We start from the raw sequence: 24,788 nt of genomic DNA on the forward strand, positions 1-24,788 counted from the left end.
GGTTCCTATTAGGATAATAGTGAGATCGGATCACGAGAAAGCTGACATGACTGAACGGTTCTCCGATTAGGTGAACGGTAGGGGGTAGGGCGAGGATGTTCGGCTTGCTAGCCGTCATCAAGTGGCTACCAGTGGGAGAAGAATTTGCAGGCCTCGGGCCAAGATTATGGTGCGACTATGAATTCGCTCGTAATTTGAGTTTGCTAGGCAAAATAACAGATGATGTGAGGCCAAGAGCAATCATTAGGGCGGTAGCCCCTCTATAACTTCAAGGGGTTTGAATAAGGATAGCTGCGATAACGAGTGCTATGTGGCTGACTGAGGAGTAGGCGATGAGCAATATTAGGTCTGTGTGATGCAGGCAGATAGAGCTAGTTATGATTATTCCTCATAAGGAAAGCGTAAGGAAAGAGTATGCTATATATTTTGTGAGAGGGTTAAGTACTGATGTGATTTGCAGCAGGCCATAAACCCCCGAGCTTTAGTAGTATGGCTGCAAGGACTATGGAGCCTGTGATAGGGGCTTCTACGTGTGCTTTGGGTAGTCAAAGGTGGAGGCTGTAGAGGGTCATTTTTACTATAAATGCTATCATGCAGGCTAATCACATAAAGACATCAGACCAGGAGACGGGTAGTGGTCGGGTTCAATGTTGAAGTAACAGGAAATTTAAGGAGCCTACAATGTTTTGTAAATATGTTAATGCCACTAGTAGTGGAAGTGATCCAGTTAGTGTATAGAATAGAAAGTAGAGTCCTGCATTAAGTCGTTCTGTTTGGTTACCTCAGCAGGTAAGGATAATAAGGGTGAGGAGTAGTATGGCTTCAAATACAATGTAAAATAGGATGAGTTCTGTGGCGTAAATGTTATGGTTAGAAGTGTCTGCAACGTGATTAGTATTGGGAGGTAAAGTTTTTTTCGGATTAGTGGTTCCTTGAGTAGGTGGGATCGGCTAGCCATTAACATTAGGGGGAGGAGTCATACTGTTAGGGTTACTGGTGGTGTGGAAAGGGAGTCGGAGAAGAATGTTAGTGAATCGTTGAGGCTATTGTCGTTGATTAAGAAGAAGTAGGCTTGTGAAGCTAATTAATAGGCTGTGGGTTGTGGAGTTGATTCAGATCGTGTTGTTTTTTGATAGCCAGGTCGGGGGTATTAGTATGATTGTGGGGATGATAAGTTTTTAGCATGGGAGAAGGTTGAGGTTTCGTACGTAATCGGTCCCATGTGTGTTCGATACTGTTACTAATAGGGCTAATGTGAGAGCTGCTTCGCCGGCTGCGAATACCAGTAGGATGACTGGTATTATGCTGGCTAAGGGGAAGTGCGAGTTTAAAATTGTTACGGGGGCTTCCCTGGTGGCACAGTGGTTAAGAATTCTGCCTGCCAATGCAGGGGACACGGGTTCAAGCCCTGGTCCGGGAAGATCCCACATGCCGCGGAGCGGCTAGGCCCGTGAGGCCTACTGAGGCTACAGGCTCAACTACTGAGCCTGCGCGTCTGGAGCCTATGCTCTGCAACGGGAGAGGCTGTGACAGTGAGAGGCCCACGCACCGCGATGAAGAGTGGCCCACACGTGCCGCAACTGGGGAAAGCCCTCACACAGAAACGAAGACCCAACACAGCTAAAAATAAATAATTAATTAATTAATGAAAAATAAATTAAAAAAAGAGATTGTTAGGGCTGCTAGGATAAACAGTGATAATATTATACCTTGTAAGCAAAGTAGTGAGGATATTAGATGGGATCGGTATATTAGTAAACCTATAAGGGATATGGTGAAGGTTATTATAATGTTTATATGTACTGGAGACACTTGGTAGTTATGAGTTTAATCACAATCTAATGAGTCGAAATCACGTGTTTTATTTTAAACTAAATACCATGTTCAGCCCACTCCAAGCCCTTTTGAGTCCACTCGTAGGCCAGGCTGGTTGCTAGTACTGAAATTAGAAACAGGGTTTTGACAAGTATTGTTTCTAGGTTGTTTGGGTTGCTCAGGGGAGGGGTAGTAGGAGGGCAATTTCTAGGTCGAAGAGAAGGAAGGTGATTGCTACTAGGAAGAATTTTATAGAAAAGGGTAGGTGGGCAGATCCTATAGGGTCAAATCCTCATTCATAGGGGCTTGTTTTTTCTGTGTAGATGTTTAGTTGAAGTCAGAAGGCAATAAGTACGAGTAGTGAGGCTAGTATTGTGTTTGTTAATACGGTCAGTATTAGGTTTATTGTTCTTTTACGGGGTGTACCGAAACAAACTGATTGCAAGTCAGTTGTACTAATTAATACTAAAAGGCCTATGAGCCTCATCAATAAATAGATTCATGAAGAAATAGTCATACGACATCTACAAAATGTCAGTATCAAGCAGCAGCTTCGAAGCCGAAGTGGTGGTTGGATGTGAAGTGGAATTTTAGTTGGCATAGGAAACAATAAGAAAGGTGGATTCCAATGTAATCCTGTGGGAGCCTGTGGCTACGAAGAAAGCCTGTGGCTTTCTACGAAGAAAGGTGACCCACAGACCCTGTCTGAGATTGTAAAAGGGGTTTTGTGTGTGTGTATATATATATACACACACACACATACCACATCTTCTTTATCCATTCATCTGTCGATGGACACTTAGGTTGCTTCCATGTCTTGGCTGTTGTAAATAGTGCTGCTATGAACATTGGGGTGCATGTATCTTTCCAAATTAGTTTTTTTCCGATATATGCTGAGGAGTGGGATTGCTGGATAATATGGTAGCTCTATTTTTAGTTTTTTAAGGAACCTTCATACTGTTCTCCATAGTGGCTGTGTCAAATTACATTCCCACCAACAGTGTAGGAGGGTTCCCGTTTCCCACACCCTCTCCAGCATTTATGATTTGTCGTCTTTTTGATGATGGCCATTCTGACTAGTGTGAAGTGATGCCTCATTGTGGTTTTGATTTGCACTTCTCTAATGATTAGTGATGTTGAGCACCTTTTCATGTACCTGTTGGCCATCTGTATGTATTCTTTGGAGAAATGTCTACTTAGATCTTCTGTAGGTGGGCACAGTTTTGATTCCAAGTCCAGAAGGGACTAAGGGAGTAAGCCCTGTGGAAGTTGGGACTTCTTCACCAGCTCCACAGCCTCCCTCCCAAGAGGGGCTGCGTCTGCCCAGAGAAGGGCCTTGAGTGGGCAGGCTGGGCTATAATCCTGGCACTGCTACTTCCTTGCTTCCTGCATGACGTTAGGCTAATTATTTCTTTCTCCTGAAAATCAATTTTGTCTGCAAAATGAAGGTAATAAAACGTCCTTGTGTAGCATTGTCATGGGAATGAAAATGGAACATACTTTATAAGGATCCAAAGGGAAACACTTGAGAGCGTGAACGGGGCGTTATTAGTAATCTCCACAGGAGCCCGCCTAGCGGCACTGTCCCCGACAAAGTGGCACATGTGGTCTCCTTAATTAAAGGGCACATGCTAGGTGCTCAGTGAGTGGTAGGTCATTTCTACTGTTACATCTACTTAAGACAGGATTGCCAGATTAGCGAAGAAAGGTTGTGTCACAGGGCCCAGCAGTAAGGTGAGAATTACGGGGTTAGTGATAAAGTAAATGTAGCCAAGATCCAATTCATGAATCACTGGGATTATCGCACACAATTAGCATGAAACACAGGTTAGTCAAAGTAGGGAGGAAAACAGGGTGGGTAATAAACCAGTCCCAGGAGAAGTTTGGGAAGGAGGCGTCTAACACAGGCAGTGGTCTCTGGTCCAGCAACAGGTCTTGCGACAAGCGTGAATAGAAAGTCACCCTCTGGGGGCTTCCCTGGTGGCGCAGTGGTTGAGAGTCCGTCTGCCGATGCAGGGGACGCGGGTTCGTGCCCCGGTCCGGGAAGATCCCACATGCCGCGGAGCGGCTGGGCCCGTGAGCCATGGCCGCTGAGCCTGCACGTCTGGAGCCTGTGCTCCGCAATGGGAGAGGCCACAAGAGTGAGAAGCCCGCATACCGCAAAAAAAAAAAAAAAGGAAGTCACCCTCTGCTCTGACACGGCCTCCGGTGTCCCTGGATCAGGTCTCAGCAGTGTGGAGCTGGGTTCTCCAGTGGAGAGCCTTCAAGTCACTGGACTCAGTGGTCCCATGTTAAGGAGTCTGTCAGAAGCAAATGAGACTGTGCCCCAGGGGTTCTTGTCTCTGTCAGTTGCTCCTCCTGTTCCAGTGAAGTTTTTCCAAGGACATTACCAAACAATTTCCTTATCTAAAGAAACAATTTATCACAGGAAGACACCACAGTCCTATACTGGATGTTCCAAAACAACTAATATGGAAGTTCGTGTTGGCCACTGCAATTCCATCTTGAATTACTTAACACAGCTTAAATCCTATGAGTTTCACACCAGATGAGTAGGAATCATGACATGAAAGAAATCACATCATAACACAGGGTCTGAAATATTGCCTGGAACGTACTTATAATAAAAAATTAGTTATTGTTTATCTGAAATTCAAATTTAACTGGTTATACTGTACCTTATCTGGCAACTCTTGTTTAAGAGCCTCAGGTCACAGGGACTTAAGTTATAGAAGTAAAACTCTGTTACAGCCAATGCCATGAAGAGGGATTGCCTCTTAGAAACAAACTGTTGCATTGGTTCTTTTCTCCCAGCAGTCACTGGGGTTATTTTGGAGCTGGCTTTAGGAGAAGGGGGAAGAGAAACCAAATGAGGGTGAGGGGAATGGTGGAAGGTGATGGAAGATCCAGAGAAACTGGAGGGAAGATGACCAAGATTTCCTGAGGAACAAATGGAGACAACGCTAGACCCTTTCAGGGCCTGGAGCTTTAAGAGATTAAGGACAGAATGAGCCCTTTGGGGAAAAGATAAAGAGGAGTTTGGAAAGCTCAGCCTGAGGTGATGAGTTGTACTTCCAATGCCCTGAAGGCAGGAGGATGGTTACTGGTAACTGGTGTAAAGTTTCAGGTGTTGTCTATTTCAACCATGACATTTTCGGTATGTTATTTACCCAGAATGTGCAGAGGAGAAGATTAGCAGGGCTTTTTCTTCATTTGCTCTGTTTTTTACCTTAAAGGTGATTTGAGAGCTTTGTCTCTCCTGTTGGTGTGAGAAAAGACAGTGAGAGAAGGAGGGAGATGAACCATGGTCACTTACACACTGAGTGCTGCAGGCGCATGTGAGAATCAGTCCTGGGGCTGTGCTGTGGGCAGGAGTGGGTCTGGGAAGAGGTGTCCACCGGCAAGGCCAGGGCTCCGCAGTGGTCCTGTCTGACTCAGAGGGACACCTGCTTGTTGGTGGCGGGGCTCCCCCTGGACTCTGCAGAGCCAGGACTAATGTGAGCACCGAGGCTGTCATTTTTGCAGAAGAGCCCTGGGAAGACTGTCCTCTTGGCTGGGGCGTTGTCTCGGTGGGCCATCAGCCCCTTTGGCCCTTCACTGATGGGCTCCCCCTCTTTGGGAGGGGGTGGTATATTTAAGGCAATTTCAGGAGTGATGCGAGGGATGCAAGCTATAGGTTTCTTTCTCACTACTGCCCACAGACATTCAGTCTGGGTTAAGCCCCTGCACACACACAAACACAGACACACAGAGGCATCCCCTTTTTCTGGTTGTGAGAGGAGCAACTGAGAGCCTTTCCCCTTTCTAATCTGAGTCCTGGAGTGGGAGGGAGAGAATTCCTCCACCAGTCCCTTCCTGAGATCAGACGGCTTGGTCGTATGGAGGTGATGCAGTAGAAGAGGCTATTTGAAAAGCCTTTCTAGAAAGCAGAGCACAAGACAGCTGCAGGCTCTTACTCGGCTGTTGACCTCGTGGTCAGGAGAGAAGTTTGCTCCCAGCAATTGGGGTCAATTCCTTCTCTCCTTCCCCTTCCTCCCCATAACCCACACGAGGCCGTCCACTTGCTCCCCTACAATCCAGCCAACCAAACCACACACTGGGACCAAGACATTGGAGAGAAGTGGAGGGTGGCGCTGAAGGCAATCACCTGGCTCCCACCTTCCGCCTGCCTTTCTCCTCTATCGGATTCAGAGTTTTTCATTTGACAATCCCCTCACTCGGGCTTCAGCATCAGCTAGTTTCCACTTTAGCTCCTGTTCCCCAGGGATGTGGCTTATCCTGGGGATTATCCTGGGGATTATGGAGAGAGGATTATCCAATGAAAAGAAACTATGAAGCCAGTTAGGAGAAACGTGGGCAGAGGATGGGTGTCAGGTGTGTTCCCTCGCGTCTGCCCTCCGCTTTCTCTCTCCAGTATTTGGATTCCCATGTGCGGTCCAGAACTAGAGTTAAATGTATTCAACATAAAAAAACTTCTTTATTCTGAGATTATGCTCTTCCTAATTTTTGGTGTTAGAAGTTCTTTTTTTCCCATAAAATGAAGGTCATAATGAATGATGATTTTAAAACTGTTCATAGTTAGCAATATAAGATGTTAGCAGACTCGTGTCAGTCTCTGAAAACAATTTCTTTAAAATATTTTACGCTTACACTTGAAATTCAGAAGTCTGGGAAGCACTGAGTTAGGACCTTGGCGCCCCAGGTGGCTGGGCCAGAGCAAGCATTCACGTTCAGGTACCCGACGTGGCACTCACAGACACACCTCTGCACTGCAGCATCCTTTCATGACAGGCAGGGAGGTGACGGAGCAGACTCTTTCCGACATCATGGATTCTAGGGTAGAATAAATCTAACCTTCCACTGGTGTCCTTATTGTACCATGGAAGCTGATGAGAAATTCAACATGCATTTTGGCAGCAAAATGTTGCCGTGTTTGAGAGTTACGTGTACAAAGCCGGTGAAATACATTCTCCACCGGATTCTAAATTCTAAATTAGCCCCGTTGCTTCCTAATTTTGTGAAATTGAACAAATATACATTTGAATCCTAACTGGACAAACATGGAATGAGGGGCTGTGGGAAAACTAGGAGTGGATCAGATGTGACTTCTGCCTTCCACGAGGTTACAACCCAGTAGGGTGATGAGAAAATGACCAACTGTGGTAAAGGGAGGACAGTGGGGGAAAGGCATGAGATGACTCAGTCTCGGGGGAGTGGGGTGGGGAAAAGGGGAACAGTTCAGAGGAGGCAGAGGTCACAGTTGACAGGGGACCAGCAAAAGCATTATGAGAAAGGTGACATCTAGATGGACCAAACTATGTGAGCAATGTGGGAGCTGCAACTGTGTAATCGCCCGAGTGTCCCTAGATCCCTGTACCCAGTGAGTGCTCAATAAATGTTTGAAGGATTCATTAAATAAGTATTACTGGTGATATATGTGCTAGTTTAAATAAAGAGTTACTAAACACTATGTTTTTCTTGGGCTTAGAGCATTTGGGGAAAGCTCTTAGTTTAAGCAAGTTTTATGTGTATCTACTCAGGGATGCTTTCTCCCATTTCAATTCAGTGGCTGCAGTACTTACTTTTCAGCACAAGAGGGAGCTGCTGCCCAGCTTACTTAACTAAAATAGTAGTATTTCTCTAGGTTTGCCCATTTTTCTCAACTTACAGTGTAATATATTGTGTCACTTAACTACCCTCCCCCCAAATAGCCCACCAACCCCAAATTTCCTATCAATACAATAAAGTTATTATCGATGGTGCATTATTTTCTGAAAAGAATTTCTCCTGTTACATGATTAGTAGGAAAAATATTAAAAAATATTTTAAAATATATAAGATATATTTTAAAAGGTTTATAAACAAATATCTTAGACCAAGCGGACTGTTCTTCAGAGCCCTAAATAATCCAGGGTTTCCCAGTAATGGGAGCTTTGCTTATACAAATGCTTTAGGACCTCATATGTGGGCAACAAATCTGAGATAATAGTCACTTCTACGTACCCAAGGTTTCACGAGGATCAAAGTCTAGGAGAGATGTTAGTTGAGTCCAGACCTTTGAACTTAGGATGTGCAATTTCTTTTGCAAGGAGCTACAAAGTGTAGATTAGGAAGTAGCCAAAATTCAGGTGTGTCTTGAATAAGAACACCTGATATTTATAGTAATCAGAGTTTGGGGGAAAATTAGCAAGTAATTGTGTATATGATATCAAAGGATTTCTTAATTTACTAACGGATTCTTTACAGAATTTTTCCAATAGCAAGCTTCCTAGTACTGTACATTTAAAAAAAACACTTGAATTCCCCAAATCAAATCTACATACTATTTTTCAGTGACATTGTTTCTGTCAAAGTGTGTGCTGCTATCTAAAAACAGCCCCTATAAATGACAGTGTATAGAAAATTTAAATGTGGGAGGTAGCATTATTAAGGTAAAAGGAGAGCAATGTGTTTTTAGCCACCTGCGAATGAAATAATAGAAAGAGTTTAAAGTGAAAGAATATTTGCCCAATTCATGAGCAAATTCAACCTATGTAAAGAAATCTGAATTTCATCTTAAAGAAAGAAAACAATCCCTCTGGTCTTCCCAGAACTATTTCATTATTTATGATTCTTTTTGGAACTGTAAGTCCCAGATTTCTGCCGTCACCAATGGCCACACTCTCCCATGTCTGAATGCCCGTGTTTGTACATCACCTTCTACTTGTACTGTTGTTCCATGCTCTTCACTCTTAAAGGGCAAGGACCAGGGCTTCTTGATTTTTGTGTCACTTACAAAGCCTAGCCCAGGGCCAGTGGTGGGCTCTTCATTCACGTTTAGAAAAAAAATCACAACCTAGGGTGACTGATAAGGAGGAAGAAAATGGGCTCTTAATACTTAAGGGTTATGTGTTTGCTTATTTCTGGTTGATTGGTTGTTAAATCTTAATGCTTCAGTCAAGAGGTAGGGGGCTTCCCTGGTGGCACAGTGGTTGCGAGTCTGCCTGCTGATGCAGGGGACACGGGTTCGTGCCCCGGCCCGGGAAGATCCCACATGCCGCGGAGCGGCTGGGCCCGTGAGCCATGGCCGCTGAGCCTGCGCGTCTGGAGCCTGTGCTCCGCAGCGGGAGAGGCCACAACAGTGAGAGGCCTGCGTACCGCAAAAAAAAAAAAAAAAAAAAAAAGGAGGTAACAGGGGTGGTGAGGAGCATGGACTCTGGCATCTTGGGTTCAAATTACAGCTCAGCTGCTTCTAGCTGTATGTTCTTGAGTAAGAGTCCTGTCCTTTCCGTGTCTCAGTTTCTTATTCGGTAACATGGGATGATGCCGATGCTGCTATGAATCTTCCCACATAGGGCTTATTCTTTATAAAATGTGCAGAACAGTGTCTGACATACAGTAAATACTATTAGTGATTATAAAATAGAATAATTATATTGACTGAGATGTAGTCAAAGTGTACGTTGTTCATTAAAAGCCAAATAAAGCTTTAAAAAATGTAATGGAGATGGAGTGATGAAAATGTTCTGGAATTATATAGTGGTGATTGTTGCATAGCCTTGTATACTAAAAACCACCGAATTGTGTACTTTCGAATAGTGAATTTTATGGTATGTGAATTATATCTCAATTACAAAAATGTAACGGAGAAAAATTCAATTCAACAAATATTTATGGACACATAATAGGTACTCAACCTTCTCCTGGGCTCGGTGGAGGATATAAAGCACTTTAAGACATAATCTTTGCTCTGGAGGGTATTGTTTAAGAAGCATCTGCAGTGTCATCGACACCTTCCCCAGCGTTCTGGAGGACCTCACTCTCCACGTTTCTTACACTGAGACTCAGAAGGGTTATGTAGCTTGCCCAAGGTCCCATAGGAAATATGGGTAGCAGGAACCCAGCTGCTTTCTTCAGGTAGGGACAGTCTTGTTGAGGACAGATGATTTACATCTATAGAGTAACTAGTGAAGCAAACATCACAGGAGGTCATCAGGCCCAATATGTGGGATAAGGAAAATCAAAAGGAGCAGCCAGCGGTAGGGAAGGTTTTCTGGAGGCAAAGGCCTTTAGAGGGGTCTTTATAAAAGGGGGATATTTGTGCATGTGAGTCACAGTGGGAGTAGGCATCCTAGATGTGTAAGAAGTGCTCCCTGACCTGCTTTTCCTAGAATTATGCATATTCTCAGGTTGAAAGCCTCTTATAGTGATCATGTTAACTAACACGACATATGAGACATTCAGCTGATACAGCTGAAGCCGTAGGCATTTGTTTGGACCAATGACACCAAAGTAGGATGTCAATGAGAGAACAGGAGGATCTAAACACAATTTAATTTGCTTGACTCACCACCCATTTGCTTGTTTCGTCATTTATTCAGTACTTTTTATTTTTTATTTTTGAGCGCCTACCTGAGTAATATCTGAGAATATAAACAGAAATAAAATGCAATCTTTGCCTTTCGGGAAGATTCCAAGCTAGGAGTTGACGTCAGACAGGTATACAAGAAAATAAAGTGATAAGTGATATATAGCAAAGGGCTATAGAAAGGTGAATGGAAACACAGACTTAGAAACACTATGTTCAGTTGATGTTCAAAAAATAAAGATTGTTGAAGAGGTTTATTTTTCTGGCTAAAACGTATACTCTTGCAAAGTACCTTAACAGGGCCTTTCCCAGCTGATAGAAGGACAAGAAAGGCTTCGGGAAGAGGTACCCAGGGCTGGGAAGAGACAGGAGACCCCTCCTCACTCTGCTCCTGTGAGCTCCCTGGCTGGTGGGTGGGCCACTTGCCCCAAAGTGGTTTTAAATGTAAAGTGGGACAATTTCTCTGCTCTACCTTTCCAAGTGACTTCCTGAGGGAAGATATGTTGGGGCCTGGTTGGAGGAGGGAGCCAGGCCCCTTAAGGATAGGATTCCTCTCCCCCAAGAGGAAAGCAGTCTCTCTATCTGGGCCTCACTTTCACCCAACCCTCACTCAAGGGACTACTTTCAAGGATAAGAAAGGAGCAGTTTGTGATTTTTTTTTTTCATTTTAACATCTTTATTGGAGTATAATTGCTTTACAATGGTGTGTTAGTTTCAGCTTCACAACAAAATGAATCAGTTATACATATACATATGTTCCCATATCTCTTCCCGCTTGCGTCTCCCTCCCTCCCACCCTCCCTATCCCACCCCTCCAGGCGGTCACAAAGCACGGAGCTGATCTCCCTGTGCTATGTGGCTGCTTCCCACTACCTATCTACCTTACGTTTGGTAGTGTATATATGTCCATGCCTCTCTCTCGCTTTGTCACCGTTTACCCTTCCCCCTCCCCATAGCCTCAAGTCCATTCTCTAGTAAGTCTGTGTCTTTATTCCTGTTTTACCTCTAGGTTCTTCATGACATTTTTTTCCCTTAAATTCCATATATATGTGTTAGCATACGGTATTTGTCTTTTTCTTTCTGACTTACTTCACTCTGTATGACAGACTCTAGGTCTATCCATCTCATTACAGATAGCTCAATTTCATTTCTTTTTAAGGCTGAGTAATATTCCATTGTGTATATGTGCCACATCTTCTTTATCCATTCATCCGATGATGGGCGCTTAGGTTGTTTCCATCTCCGGGCTATTGTAAATAGAGCTGCAATGAACATTTTGGTACATGACTCTTTTTGAATTTTGGTTTTCTCAGGGTATATGCCCAGTAGTGGGATTGCTGGGTCATATGGTAATTCTATTTGTAGTTTTTTAAGGAACCTCCATACTGTTCTCCACAGTGGCTGAACCACTTCACATTCCCACCAGCAGTGCAAGAGTGTCCCCTTTTCTCCACACCCTCTCCAGCATTTATTGTTTCTAGATTTTTTGATGATGGCCATTCTGACTGGTGTGAGATGATATCTCATTGTAGTTTTGATTTGCATTTCTCTAATGATTAATGATGTTGAGCATTCTTTCATGTGTTTGTTGGCACTCTTTATATCTTCTTTGGAGAAATGTCTATTTAGGTCTTCTGCCCATTTTTGGATTGGGTTGTTTGTTTTTTTGTTATTAAGCTGCATGAGCTGCTTATAAATTTTGGAGATTAATCCTTTGTCAGTTGCTTCATTTGCAAATATTTTCTCCCATTCTGAGGGTTGTCTTTTGGTCTTCTTTATGGTTTCCTTTGCTGTGCAAAAGCTTTTAAGTTTCATTAGGTCCCATTTGTTTACTTTCGTTTTTATTTCCATTTCTCTAGGAGGTGGGTCAAAAAGGACCTTGCTGTGATTTATGTCATAGAGTGTCCTGCCTATGTTTTCCTCTAAGAGTTTGATAGTGTCTGGCCTTACATTTAGGTCTTTAATCCATTTTGAGCTTATTTTTGTGTATGGTGTTAGGGAGTGATCTAATCTCATACTTTTACATGTAGCTGTCCAGTTTTCCCAACACCACTTATTGAAGAGGCTGTCCTTTCTCCACTGTACATTCCTGCCTCCTTTATCAAAGGTAAGGTGACCATATGTGCGTGGGTTTATCTCTGGGCTTTCTATCCTGTTCCATTGGTCTATCTTTCTGTTTTTGTGCCAGTACCATACTGTCTTGATTACTGTAGCTTTGTAGTATAGTCTGAAGTCAGGAAGCCTGATTCCTCCAGCTCCGTTTTTCGTTCTCAAGATTGCTTTGGCTATTCGGGGTCTTTTGTGTTTCCATACAAATTGTGAAAATTTTTGTTCTAGTTCTGTGAAAAATGCCATTGGTAGTTTGATAGGGATTGCACTGAATCTGTAGATTGCTTTGGGTAGTATAGTCATTTTCACAATGTTGATTCTTCCAATCCAAGAACATGGTATATCTCTCCATCTATTTGTATCATCTTTAATTTCTTTCATCAGTGTCTTATAATTTTCTGCATACAGGTCTTTTGTCTCCTTAGGTAGGTTTATTCCTAGATATTTTATTCTTTTTGTTGCAATGGTAAATGGGAGTGTTTTCTTGATTTCACTTTCAGATTTTTCATCCTTAGTGTATAGGAATGCAAGAGATTTCTGTGCATTAATTTTGTATCCTGCTACTTTACCAAATTCATTGATTAGCTCTAGTAGTTTTCTGGTAGCATCTTTAGGATTCTCTATGTATAGTATCATGTCATCTGCAAAGAGTGACAGCTTTACTTCTTCTTTTCCGATTTGGATTCCTTTTATTTCCTTTTCATTCTCTGATTGCTGTGGCTAAAACTTCCAAAACTATGTTGAATAAAAGAGTGGTGAGAGTGGGCAACCTTGTCTTGTTCCTGATCTTAGTGTAAATGCTTTCAGTTTTTCACCATTGAGGACGATGTTGGCTGTGGGTTTGTCATATATGGCCTTTATTACGTTGAGGAAAGTTCCCTCTATGCCTGCTTTCTGGAGGGTTTTTATCATAAATGGGTGTTGAATTTTGTCAAAAGCTTTCTCTGCATCTATTGAGATGATCATATGGTTTTTCTCCTTCAATTTGTTAATATGGTGTATCACGTTGATTGATTTGCGTATATTGAAGAATCCTTGCATTCCTGGAGTAAACCCCACTTGATCATGGTGTATGATCCATTTAATGTGCTGTTGGATTCTGTTTGCTAGTATTTTGTTGAGGATTTTTGCATCTGTGTTCATCAGAGATATTGGCCTGTAGTTTTCTTTCTTTGTGACATCCTTGTCTGGTTTTGGTATCAGGGTGATGGTAGCCTCGTAGAATGAGTTGGGGAGTGTTCCTCCCTCTGCTATATTTTGGAAGAGTTTGAGAAGGATAGGTGTTAGCTCTTCTCTAAATGTTTGATAGAATTCGCCTGTGAAGCCATATGGTCCTGGGCTTTTGCTTGTTGGAAGATTTTTAATCACAGTTTCAATTTCAGTGCTTGTGATTGGTCTGTTCATATTTTCTATTTCTTCCTGATTCAGTCTTGGTAGGTTGTGCATTTCTAAGAATTTGTCCATTTCTTCCAGGTTGTCCATTTTATTGGCATAGAGTTGCTTGTAGTAATCTCTCATGATCTTTTGTATTTCTGCAGTGTCAGTTGTTACTTCTCCTTTTTCATTTCTAATTCTATTGATTTGAGTCTTCTCCCTTTTTTTCTTGATGAGTCTGGCTAATGGTTTATCAATTTTGTTTATCCTTTCAAAGAACCAGCTTTTAGTTTTATTGATCGTTTCCTTCATTTCTTTTTCATTTATTTCTGATCTGATTTTTATGATTTCTTTCCTTCTGCTAACTTAGGGGTTTTTTTGTTCTTTCTCTGATTGCTTTAGGTGCAAGTTTAGGTTGTTTATTCGAGATGTTTCCTGTTTCTTAAGGTAGGATTGTATTGCTATAAACTTCCCTTTAGAACTGCTTTTGCTGCATCCCATAGATTTTGAGTCGTCGTGTCTCCATTGTCATTTGTTTCTAGGTATTTTTTTATTTCCTCTTTGATTTCTTCAGTGATCACTTCGTTATTAAGTAGTGTATTGTTTAGCCTCCATGTGTTTGTATTTTTTACAGATCTTTTCCTGTAATTGATATCTAGTCTCATAACGTTGTGGTCGGAAAAGATACTTGATACAATTTCAATTTTCTTAAATTTACCAAGGCTTGATTTGTGACCCAAGATATGATCTATCCTGGAGAATGTTCCATGAGCACTTGAGAAAAATGTGTATTCTGTTGTTTTTGGATGGAGTGTCCTATAAATATCAATTAAGTCCATCTTGTTTAATGTATCATTTAAAGCTTGTGTTTCCTTATTTATTTTCATTTTGGATGATCTGTCCACTGGTGAAAGTGGGGTGTTAAAGTCCCCTACTATGAATGTGTTACTGTCGACTTCCCCTTTTATGGCTGTCAGTATTTGCCTTATGTATTGAGGTGCTTCTATGTTGGGTGCATAAATATTTACAATTGTTATATCTTCTTGGATCGATCCCTTGGTCATTATGTAGTGTCCTTCTTTGTCTCTTCTAATAGTCTTTATTTTAAAGTCTATTTTGTCTGATATGAGAATTGCTACTCCAGCTTTCTTTTGGTTTCCATTTGCATGAAATACCTTTTTCCATCCCCTTACTTTCAGTCTGTATGTGTCTCTAGGTCTGAAGTGGGTCTCTTGTAGACAGCAGATATATGCATCTTGTTTTTGTATCCATTCAGCCAATCTGTGTCTTTTGGTGGGAGCATTTAGTCCATTTACATTTAAGGTAATTATTGATACGTGTGTTCCCATTCCCATTTTCTTAATTGTTTTGGGTTCGTTATTGTAGGTCTTTTCCTTTTGTGTTTCTTGCCTAGAGAAGTTCCTTTAGCAGTTGTTGTATAGCTGGTTTGGTGGTGCTGAACTCTCTCAGCTTTTGCTTGTCTGTAAAGGTTTTAATTTCTCCATCAAATCTGAATGAGATCCTTGCTGGGTAGAGTAATCTTGGTTGCAGGTTTTTCTCCTTCAACACTTTCAATATGTCCTGCCAGTCCCTTCTGGCTTGCAGAGTTTCTGCTGAAAGATCAGCTGTTAACCTTATGGGGATTCCCTTGTGTGTTATTTGTTGTTTTTCCCTTGCTGCTTTTAATATGTTTTCTTTGTATTTAATTTTTGACAGTTTGATTAATATGTGTCTTGGCGTATTTCTCCTTGGATTTATCCTGTATGGGACTCTCTGTGTTTCCTGGACTTGATTAACTATTTCCTTTCCCATATTAGGGAAGTTTTCAACTCTAATCTCTTCAAATATTTTCTCAGTCCCTTTCTTTTTCTCTTCTTCTTCTGGAACCCCTATAATTCGAATGTTGGTGCGTTTAATGTTGTCCCAGAGGTCTCTGAGACTGTCCTCAGTTCTTTTCATTCTTTTTTCTTTATTCTGCTCTGCAGTAGTTATTTCCACTGTTTTATCTTCCAGGTCACTTATCTGTTCTTCTGCCTCAGTTATTCTGCTATTGATCCCATCTAGAGTATTTTTCATCTCATTTATTGTGTTGTTCGTCATTGTTTGTTTCATCTTTAGTTCTTCTAGGTCCTTGTTAAATGTTTCTTGCATTTTGTCTATTCTATTTCCAAGATTTTGGATCATCTTTACTATCATTATTCTGAATTCTTTTTCAGGTAGACTGCCTATTTCCTCTTCATTTGTTAGGTCTGGTGGGTTTTTATCTTGCTCTTTCATCTGCTGTGTGTTTTTCTGTCTTTTCATTTTGCTTATCTTAATGTGTTTGGGGTCTCCCTTTTGCAGGCTGGAGGTTCGTAGTTCCTGTTGTTTTTTGTGTCTGTCCCCAGTGGCTAAGGTTGGTTCAGTGGGTTGTGTAAGCTTCCTGGTGGAGGGTACTAGTGCCTATGTTCTGGTGGATGAGGCTGGATCTTGTCTTTCTGGTGGGCAGGTCCACGTCTGGTGGTGTGTTTTGGGGTGTCTGTGGACTTATTATGATTTTGGGCAGCCTCTCTGCTAATGGGTGGGGTTGTGTTCCTGTCTTGCTAGTCGTTTGGCATAGGATGTCCAGCACTGTAGCTTGCTGGTTGTTGAGTGAAGCTGGGTGCTGGCGTTGAGATGGAGATCTCTGGGAGATTTTCGCCGTTTGATATTATGTGGAGCTGGGAGGTCTCTTGTGGACCAGTGTCCTGAATTTGGCTCTCCCACCTCAGAGGCACAGCACTCACTCCTGGCTGCAGCACCAAGAGCCTTTCATCCACACCGCTCCTTAATTTGGGGTGATTCTTTGTCTATTCATGTATTCCACAGATGCAGGGTACATCAAGTTGACTGTGGAGCTTTAATCCGCTGCTTCTGAGGCTGCTGGGAGAGATTTCCCTTTGTCTTCTTTGTTCTCACAGCTCCCAGGGGCTCAGCTTTGGATTTGGCCCTGCCTGTGCGTGTAGGTCGCCGGAGGGCGTCTGTTCTTTGCTGAGACAGGACGGGGTTAAAGGAGCCGCTGATTCGGAGGCCCTGGCTCACTCAGGGTGGGGGTAGGGAGGGTCACGGAGTGCGGGGCAGGCCTGCAGCGACAGAGGCCGGCATGACGTTGCTAGCCTGACCCTGGCATTGGCAGGCTGCACAGGCTCCCCGGAAGGGTGTGTGGATAGTGACCTGTGTTCGCACACAGGCTTCTTGGTGGCGGCAGCAGCAGCCTTAGCGTCTCATGTCTGTCTCTGGGGTCCGCACTTTTAGCCGCGGCTCGCGCCCGTCTCTGGAGCTCCCTTAAGCAGCGCTCTTAATCCCCTCTCCTCGCGCACCAGGAAACAAAGAGGGAAGAAAAAGTCTCTTGCCTCTTCGGCAGGTCCAGACTTTTCCCCGGACTCCCTCGGCCAGCCGTGGTGCACTAACCCCCTGCAGGCTGTGTTCACGCCGCCAACCTTAGTCCTCTTCCGGCGCCCCGACTGAAGCCGGAGCCTCAGCTCCCAGCCCCGCCTGCCCTGGCGGGTGAGCAGACAAGCCTCTCAGCTGGTGAGTGCCAGTCGGCCCCGATCCTCTGCGCTGGAATCTCTCCGCTTTGCCCTCCGCACCCCTGTTGCTGTGCTCTCCTCCGCGGCCCCGAAGCTCCCCCACTCCGCCGCCCGCAGTCTCCTCCCGCGAATGGGCTTCCTAGTGTGTGGACACTTTTCCTCCTTCACAGCTCCCTCCCGCTGGTGCAGGACCCGTCCCTATCCTTTTGTCTCTGTTTATTTTTTTCTTTTGCCCTAACCAGGTACGTGGGGGGGGGGGGTGGTTCTTACCTTTTGGGAGGTCTGAGGTCTTCTGCCAGCGTTCAGTAGGTGCTTTGTAGGAGTTGTTCCACGCGTAGATGTATTTCTGGTGTATCTGTGGGGAGGAAGGTCCAGTTTGTGATTTTAAAAAACAATACTTTTTATTGTGGTAAAATACACATAGCATAAAATTAATCATTTTAAGCATCTTTTAGTATACAATTCAGCAGTGTAAGTATGTTCACAACGTTGTCCAACCATCACCACTCTCTATTTCCAGAACATTTTCATCATCCCAAACTGAAATTCTGTACCCCATTAAGCAATAACTTGCCCCTCCCCCAGCCCCTGGTAACCATATTCTACTTTCTGTCTCTATGAATTTGACTACTCTAGGTATCTCATTTAAGTGCCATCATATCATATTTGTCCTTTTGTATCTGGCTTATTTCACTTAGCATCATGTTTTCAAGGTTTATCTCTGTTGTAGCATGTGTCAGAATTTCATACCTGTTTAAGGCTGAATACTATTCCATCGCATATGTGCATCACATTTTGTTTATCCATTCATCCACTGATGGACACTTGGCTTGTCTCCACCTTTTGACCATCGTGGATAACACTGCCCTGAACATTGGTGTACAAGTATCTGTTCGAGTTCCTGCTTTAAATTCCTTTGGGTTTATACCGTCAAGTAAAATTGCTGGATCATATGGTAATTCTGATTTGCTTTTTGGGGGACCACCAAACTGTTTACCGTAGTGGCTGCACCATTTTACATTCTCAATACAATGCACAAGGGTTTCAATTTCTTCACATCCTTGTCAATAGCAACTGCAGAAGAATGTGGAAAGGATCCTGAACTTGAGTTGAAAGAAGTCAAGTACCGTTTCTGGCTTTTCCTTTTTACTCCCTTCCCTTCCCAGCTCTGCTTTTTAATAAAATATTTATAGGGGAATAATTTTAGATTTACAGAAAATTGACAAAGATAGTAGTCTTAGTCTGTTTGGGCTGCTATAACAGAATACCATAGACTGGGTGAACAACAGAAATTTATTTCTCACAGTTCTGGAGGCTGGAAGTCCCAGATCAGGGTGCCAGCATGGTTGGGTTCTGGTGAGGATCCTTTTTAGAGTTGCTGACTACAGACTTATCGCTGTGTCCTCACCTGGTGGAAAGGGCCAGTAAGCTGCGTCTTGAACAAGGGCCTCTTAATCTCGTTCATGGGAGCTCCACCCTCATGACTAAGTACCTCCCAAAGGCCTGACTCCCTAATACCACCATATTGGGCATTAGAATATCAGCTTCCCTGGTGGCGCAGTGGTTGCGAGTCTGCCCGGGTTCGTTCCCCGGTCCGGGAGGATCCCGCCTGCTGCAGAGCAGCTGGGCCCGTGAGCCATGGCCGCTGAGCCCGCGCGTCCGGAGCCTGTGCTCCGCAACTGGAGAGGCCGCAACAGTGAGAGGCCCGCGTACTGAAAAAAAAAAAAAAATGCAGTATAGTATTATTAAGTATAGTCACCATGCTGTACATTGCATTCCTGACTTATTTATTTTATAGCTGGAAGTTTGTACGTGTTGTCTCCCTTCACCCATTTTGTCCCCCTCCCCTCCAGTCCTCATCTCTGGCAACCACCAATCTGTTCTCTGAATCTATGAGCTTGGTTTTGGGTTTTTATTATAAATTATTATTATTATTTTTAAGATTCCATATATAAATGAAATCATTCAATATTTGTTTTTCTCTGTCTGACTGATTTCACTTAGCAGAATGCCCTCAAGGGCCATCCATGTTATCTCAAATGGCAAGATTTCATTCCTTTTTATGGCTGAATAATATTCTTCTGTGTGTGTGATATTTTCTTTTCTTTTTTTTTTTTTAAAGATGTTGGGGGTAGGAGTTTATTAATTAATTAATTTATTTTTGCTGTGTTGGGTCTTCATTTCTGTGCGAGGGCTTTCTCTAGTTGTGCCAAGCGGGGGCCACTCTTCATCGCGGTGCACGGGCCTCTCACTATTGTGGCCTCTCTTGTTGCGGAGAACAGGCTCCAGACACGCAGGCTCAGTAGTTGTGGCTCACGGGCCTAGTTGCTCCGTGGCATGTGGGATCCTCCCAGACCAGGGCACGAACCCGTGTCCCCTGCATTAGCAGGCAGATTCTCAACCACTGCGCCACCAGGGAAGCCCCTGTGTGATATTTTCTTTATTCATTCAACCATTGATGGATATGTAGGTTGTTTCCGTATCTTGGCTATTATAAATAATGCTGCAGTGAATGTTGGGGTGCATGTATCTTTTTGAGTTAGTGTTTTTGATTTATTTGCATAAATTCCAAAAGTGGAACTGCTGGATCATAGGTTAGTTCTATTTTTAATTTTTTGAGGATCCCCCATACTGTTTTCCATAGTGACTGTGTCAATTTACATTCCCACCAGCAGTGCATGAGGGGCCCCTTTTTTCCTCATTCTCTCTAGCACTTGTTATTTCTTCTCTTTTTTTCTTTAACTGAAGTATAGTTGATGTACAATATGGTGTTAGTTTCAGGTGTACAGCAAAGTGATTCAGTTATATATATATATGTGTGTGTGTGTGTGTGTATATAAATATATATATATTTTAGATTCTTTTCCATTATAGGTTACTACAAGATACTGAATATAGTTCCCTGTGCTATACAGTAAATCTTTTTATTGTTTATTTTATTTATCTATTTTATATCTAGTAGTTTAGTATAGTAGTTTGTATCTGTTAATCCCATACTCCCAATTTATCCCTCTCCCTCCCCTTTCCCCTTTGGTAACCATAAGTTTGTTTTCTATGCCTGTGAGTCTGTTTCTGTTTTGTAAATAAATTCATTTGTATCCATTTTTAGCTTCCACATAGAAGTGATATTACATGATATTTGTCTTTCTCTGTCTGGCTTACTTCTCTCAGTATGGTAATCTCTAGGTCCATCCAGATTGCTGCAAATGGCAATATTTCATTCTTTTTTATGGCTGAGTAATATTCTATTATATATATACCATATCTTTATCCATTCATCTGTCGATGGACACAGGTTGCTTCCATGTTTTGGCTATTGGAAATAGTGCTGCTGTGAACATTGGGGTACATGTATCTTTTTGAATTATAGTTTTTTATGGATATATGCCCAAGAGTGGGATTGCTTGATCGTATGGCAACTCTATTTTTAGTTTTTAAAATACTGTTCTCCATAGTGGCTGTGCCAATTTACATTCCCACCAACAGTGTAGGAGGGTGCCCTTTTCTCCACATTCTCTCTAATAACTGTTATTTCTTGTCTTTTTGACGACAGCCATTCTGACAGGTGTGAGGTGATGCCTCATTGTGGTTTTGATTCGCATTTCCCTGATGATTAGTGATTGAGCATCTTTTCCCGTTGACCATCAGTATGTCTTCTTTGGAAGAATTTCTATTCAGGTCCTCTGCCCATTTTAAAATCAGATTGTTTTTTGCTCTTGAGTTATATGAGCTCTTTATATTTTGGGGATGTTACCCGCTTTTCAGACACACGATTTGCACATTTTCTCCATTCAGTAGGCGGCCTTTTCATTTTGTTGATGGTTGCCATTGCTGTGCAGCAGCTTTTTATTTGCTGAGACCCTTCTGACACTCTCCTCTCTGAGCCTCAGTTTTCTCACGTGTCCAATGCGAACAATGATAACGGCAACCTCTACCCACAGGGTACGGTGAGGACTGAGTGGATAGAAGAAGTGAGAGTGTTTTGTGGGCTGTAAAGCTTCATGCCCACGGAAAGGATTATCATTGAAGCCTGCAGCCTCCCTCCTTTCACCAACGGGCCTCCCTGCCCTGCACCAGGTCTTGTGCCTCTTGCTGACTGAGCTGCCAAAGGCCGTCAGAAAGCGGCTCTGCCACCAGGCCTGCCCTGGCCAGAGGAGTCCTGGCGCTCCTGGCCCCGTAGGTGGCACTGACCTGCTTGAGGGCTCTGGCCTCTGGCAGGGCCTCTTCCCAGGGCTTCCTGTGTGTTTATAAAGCTCCTCCAGGTGCTGGCAGCTTGACACTTTGGGGGTGGAGAGAGGCTGGAGGTTACAGGCTCAGCTCTCTCCCTGGGCATTTGAGATGACCACTTGGGATATCCTCCGGCCACAGAGGGAGGAAGAAACCATGAGTTGGCTCAGCTGCTTTTTTTTTTTTTTTGCGGTACGCGGGCCTCTCACCGTTGTGGCCTCTCCCGTTGCGGAGCACAGGCTCCGGACGCACAGGCTCAGCGGCCATGGCTCACAGGCACAGCCGCTCCGCGGCATGTGGGATCTTCCCGGACCGGGGCCCGAACCCGTGTCCCCTGCATCGGCAGGTGGACTCTCAACCACTGCGCCACCAGGGAAGCCCTCAGCTGCTTTTTAATTCTCTCCAGTTTGGGGTCGGGGAGGGGTGGTGGGCTGAGGGTGCAGGGGTGATATTCTGAGTCTGGTTTGAGAGATTGCAGGAACTGAGCTCAGCACGCTCTCTCCACTCCTGGCTCCCTCTGGGGCTTCTTGGAAGGATCTCTCGTTTGCTCACGGCTACTCTCTCCCACCTGGCTTCTTGGTTAGTGCTTGTAGTGGGTTGAACAGGGGTCCCAAAAGGTCCTAACCTCTGCTACCTGTGAATGTGACATTCTTTAGAAATAGGGTCTTTGTAGATGTAACCGAGTTGAGGATCTTGTGATCAGATCATCTTTTAGGCCCACCCTAAATCCAGTGACAGGTGTTTTTATGAGACATAAAAGGAGGCAACACAGGCAGAGGGGAAGGTTATTGAAGACAGACACAGAGATTGTAGTTATGCTGCCACAAGCCGAGGAACGACACAGGTTGCGGCAGCTGCTACAAGCTAGGAGTGAGGTGTGGAGGCCATTCCCCCTCAGAGCCTCCAGAGGGAACCAGCCTGTCAACACCTTGATTTTGGACTTCTGGCCTTGTCTTGGTCAGCCCCGGCTGTCATAACAAGGCACAACAGACTGGGTGGCTTAAACAACAGAAATTAATTTTATCACGGTTCTGGAGATTGGAAGTCTGAACTCAGGGTGCCGGCATGGTTGGGTTCTGGTGAGGGTCTTCCTCCTGGCTTGCCAACTGCTTCCTTTTCACTGTGGCCTCACATGGCAGAGAGAATGACAGACAGCAAGCGCTCTGGTGTCTCTCCTTAAAAGGGTACTAATCCCATTATGAGGGCCCCATTTTCATGACCTCATCTAAACCTGAACTCCCCAAAGCCCCGTCTTCAAATATCATCACATTGGGGGTTAGGGCTTCGACATATGCATTTGCGGGAGGGACACACAATTCAGTCCATAGCAGGCCTCCAGAACTGTAAGAGAATAACTTTCTGTTGTTTCAGGCCACCCAGTTTGTGGCAGTTTGTTATGGCAGCCTTAGGAAACTGAGACACTGGTCCTCCCCACTTCCCTAGGCACCCTCCTCAGTGAGACCACCAGTCCAAAAGAAGACTTACAGCAGGGCCAAGGCAGGTAGCATGCCTGGGGAAAGCTAAGGGTGTGGATGAATGGTGTGACAGCGGCCTGGACTCTCTGGGTCCAGACTCAGTGCCCCCAGGAGAACTGGCACTGGGCAGCTGGGGGCTGTCATGGGTGCCCCTCGTCTTCAGCTCCATCTCGGAGGAGGGGGACCTGGCACTGCACTTGGTGGTGATTCAGCAGCATGAGCCCTTCCTGGATCTCCTCCTAGGCTTGTGGCCAAACAGCCCTGCACCCGGCAGCCGTGCTAGGGAGGCATCCAGGGTGCAGAAGTCATATGTGGCAGGCACCAGGGTGCACATGATGGGGCCACACCGTGCCGCACCTGCTCTGCCACATCGCAGCTCCAGTGCCCACCTGGTGCGCAGAGGAGCTGCCCATGCCTGCCTCAGTCAAGGCCTGACCACACCCCACCAAATGCCTCAGTTGCCTTGTACCTGGGACCTACTTAGAGAAGCGGAGAGTGAGGAGGGTTGGAAACTGCAGCTCTGGTCTGAAAACTCTGAGGGCCACGCCCCACTCCACACTCCGTCATCCTCGAAGATGGAGGTTGAGCTGACCTCAACAAACCAGAACCCACGTGAGGCCAGAGCCCCCTGCCCCCGGCAGTGGAGACCCAAGCAGCTGACTGGTGGGAGATTCTCCTGAGGGCAGGCTTGGGCACTGCCGCCCCCAGGTACGTGTGTGCACCCCCCGGGGCAGCCCTTCTCCTGCCCACCCCCTCCTCGCCTGGCTCTTCCGAGCATGGAACATCTGAGTCTGAGGAAAGGATGACAAGCCTAGCTTCTGCAGCAGCAGTAGTGACAGCCCCTGCGGGGGTGAGGGCGTGAGTCGAAAGGATAGATTGGACGGTCCAGCAGCGGGGGCAGGGTACACTAGCGGGTGGGAACGGGGAGAAGAGATATCAGGCAGAGCACTGAGACCGACCGTGGGCTGGAGCAATTGGAGAACTCAAGCAGCAGAGTGCAAGTGTCCTCACGGAGCAGTCAGCACAGACCTGGACAGGGGTGGTGGGAAGGACTTGGACGGTAGTGGTTGAGAATTAAAGCAACGGCAGAGGTAGAACTCAGGCGGAAGTGGAGACCATGGGTCACAATGATTGGCAGCTAGAGACAGTGACAGGTGATTTGGGGGAGCAAGAGATGAAGCACTCAGGTGGAGGAGAGAGACTGCAGTGGCTTTGGCCGCTGAAGAACTGGAGCAGGGCTAGGACTCGAGCAGTAGCGGTGGGAGAAATGACTTTGAAAATGGTGGGTTGAAAGCTAGGAGCAAGGGAACTCAGGTTTCAAAGCAAGACCCAACTGTTGGAGTGTGAGGAGAGACCTCGGGCAGCGAGGAAAGAGGCAGCCGCCTGCGCTCCTCTGCCTCGCGCCCCTCCCCCCAGGGTGAACACGATGGCATCGTGGTCCACAGTGATTGGAGCAAAACCAAATACCTCCCACCTCAGCCTCGAAACGTCTCCCCATCTGATTTGTTTGATTGTTAATACAATTTCCAATTTGATAAAACCCCAGTTCTGACAACCAGAAAAGAAAAAAAAATAACTTAGGGATTCGAGCTCTGAATAATTTCTGCTTCCATTTTTTGGTCTATAATCCCCATCCCCCAGGAAAACTTACCCGTCTTGTTCCAGTTTGAGGATGCTCCTTATTTCCCAAGAAGTCACCCCTTTACCCAGACACACTCATCAATAAAGCCACGTGGGGCAGGACAGGGCTGGGTGCTCACCTCTAGGTGGCGGGGGGGGAGACAGATCCCAGCATCCCCTCCCATTTCATCAGGAGATCAGCCCTAACGAAGGGAAGAGATTCCAAAGGTGAAAGTCCTTGACCTGGTGACAGATTGATGCAACAGGTATTTA

The 24,788-nt window shown here is 44.7% G+C and overlaps 1 pseudogene; it reads left to right on the forward strand.

Moving 5' to 3' along the window:
- Positions 1-95: 95 nt before the first annotated feature.
- Positions 96-23,757, forward strand: LOC136125384 (NF-kappa-B inhibitor beta-like; annotated as a pseudogene).
- The last annotated feature ends 1,031 nt before the right edge of the window (positions 23,758-24,788 follow it).

The sequence above is a fragment of the Phocoena phocoena genome, chromosome 7, assembly GCF_963924675.1.
Source record: "Phocoena phocoena chromosome 7, mPhoPho1.1, whole genome shotgun sequence".
Classification (NCBI taxonomy): domain Eukaryota; kingdom Metazoa; phylum Chordata; class Mammalia; order Artiodactyla; family Phocoenidae; genus Phocoena; species Phocoena phocoena.